The sequence below is a fragment of the Adiantum capillus-veneris genome, chromosome 10 (assembly GCF_014529385.1).
Source record: "Adiantum capillus-veneris isolate H3 chromosome 10, ASM1452938v2, whole genome shotgun sequence".
Classification (NCBI taxonomy): domain Eukaryota; kingdom Viridiplantae; phylum Streptophyta; class Polypodiopsida; order Polypodiales; family Pteridaceae; genus Adiantum; species Adiantum capillus-veneris.
Window position 1 is genome coordinate 141,757,018 of NC_140940.1, and position 2,565 is coordinate 141,759,582.

A 2,565-nucleotide genomic window follows, 5' to 3' on the forward strand; every position below is an offset into this window, starting at 1 on the left:
TTCTAAAAACAATGTAGTTCATCAAATCTTTGAGTCCCCTTAAAATTGGGTGCACTCTACAAAGCACTTTATTCAATATGGCTCACTTGGATCTAGGTTAGATGATGGTCATATATGAGTTGCCCATTTTCAAACAAAACATGTGTATCCATACTAGATTAGAAGGATACTATGATTTCTTGCTTGAACCAACATCTTCTGACACATGTTCAGTTTCTAAACCATATGTAATTTCTCTTTCTTAGTTTGTGTTGTTTTACTGTTACATGTGCTATCTAGATTGGCCAGATATCCATTCTAGGTTAGGTGATTCTAATATAGTAATTCCTATGCGTACATGCTCTCTAGATTGACCACATGTCCATTCTAGTTATTTCTTGGTAAATTGTCCATCTCTCTTGAGACTAAAAAAAGCATTACACTCTAGAATGGGAATTTGACCATTCTTAGTAAAGAAACATGTTGTTTCTTGTAGATTGGCCATCTATCCATTCTTGGTAAGGCTAAGACTGTGGAAATCAAGACATCAAAACACATGTGGTTTTCTCCAGATTGGCCATCTTTCCAATTTTGGTAACATGTGGTTGTCTAGATTAGTAAAGAGTGGTCACTTGTCCATTCTAGGTCAGATGGTGGCATATGTGAATGTGTCCCTTTCTATGAAAGACATGTTTAATTATGTTTTTTAACAATCACATGTGTTGTCTAGATTGGCCACCTATCCATTCTAGGCTACGTGATGATCATATGTTGTTACATGTGTATTTGTGCCCCTAGATTGACCACATGTCCATTCTAGGTTCATTTTTTCTATATTTCAAATCTCTCTTTCCTAAGAAAAGCATGCTTGTATGTTCTTTTATATTCATTTATATTGTGTATCTTATCCATCTATTCATTCTAAGTTAGGTGATGGTGGAATGTACTTTGTTTCATATATGTGCACTTCTGATTGGCCACTTGTCCATTCTAGGTCAAGTGATGGTGATATGTGAATGTGCTCTTTTTTACAAAAGACACACATAACAACGTTCTTTTATAGTCATATGTGTTGCCTAGATTGACCACGTGTCAATTATAATCTAGGTAATGATCATATGTTGTTACATGTGAATATGTGTTGCCTAGATTGGCCACTTGTCCATTCTACGTCAGGTGAGGGTCATATGTTGTTACGTGTATGTATGTGCGTCTAAATTGACCACTTGCCCATTGGAGGTTCATTACAAGTGACCAATCTAGATTTGATCATGGCACAATGGAACCTTCACTCAAATACTTTGACATATAAAAATTACAACATCAATTTGTTCAAAAACAGAAATTTTTATTTGTTTTTTTCAGTCAACCTAAATATAAACATAAGGTTTTAAAAGGAATGAAAAAAACTAAATTGAACCAAAAGGATACATTGAAGATATTTGAAGTTTCAAAGTCATCTTTATAATAGATATAACAAGTTCAAGCTAAAAAAGAAACAATGAAATGGATGTGATGGTTTCCAAGTTAATATATACTTGCTTCAAGTGATAAAAAATCTTTGACAGAAAAGTTGCCTTCACGCATCCTTTCCACCATGTCGCTTTCGTGCTCAACTGGGTTCTCTACTTGATTGACCTGAAGTCCTGCCCATTGCTTGATGTCATCATGCTATGTCACAAATTCTAGAATCCATGATTCTATATTCTTCTGATCCTCAATGTTTTCCACTATGGCTACAACTTCTTTATTCTATTCAAGAACAACCTCTGTTATATAGCCATCACTGAATAATTCCACTAGCTCGGATCCTTCTGTGCAATACTTCTTGGTAGATTGCTTGACAAGAATTTTCTTCTTAAATCTCAAGAAATCCCTGTCGGATGGATGCTGCACAGTTTGAAAATTGATATCAAGTAACCTTGCATCAAGTATGGTGGTAGATTCTCCGGGAGAAAGAGTTGTTGGGAGTCCACTAGATGCATCACTTTTTCTAAAAAGGAGCACAACAGAGAAGAATTGTATGGACCCATCATAGAACACTTCTCTTTCATGATGTATAACTCCAACACTCTGTTGTCGCATTATGTCCTTGATATTATTCAAAGCGTTTTGCAATTGCACATAGTCTGTCATGTTTAAGAAAGCAATAAGCACATAGTGTGCTTCCTTTGAACCTCCAGTGATGGACATCATCCCATTCAAATGATCTTTGTATCAATACTCATGCCAATGTGTGTTGCTCTTAAAGGACTTTGATGTGTTCAATACACAAAGTCCTATGGGCACTGGGTTGCAAAGGTGACGCTCTAAGTATGAAGAACCTTCAATATGAAGGTTTACCACATAAATTCTCCAAGGAATATCTATTGCTTCTACTTGCTCCTTGTGTGGATTGATTTTCCACTCAACATACTTTCTTGCACTCTCTGGAAAGTTAATCTTCTTGATTCCTTGCTTTAATTGTGTCTTTATCCATATATCAAAAAGCTCAAGAAACTTCATATACACAACATCATTGATGTTATACATGAAGACAAGATCCTGCCAAGTATTGCACTTTGCATCTTCATTGAGAGAGTTAAA

The 2,565-nt window shown here is 35.5% G+C and overlaps 1 pseudogene; it reads right to left on the reverse strand.

Moving 5' to 3' along the window:
• Positions 1–1,506: 1,506 nt before the first annotated feature.
• On the reverse strand, positions 1,507–2,115 carry LOC147449760 (uncharacterized; annotated as a pseudogene).
• Between the last annotated feature and the right edge of the window lie 450 nt (positions 2,116–2,565).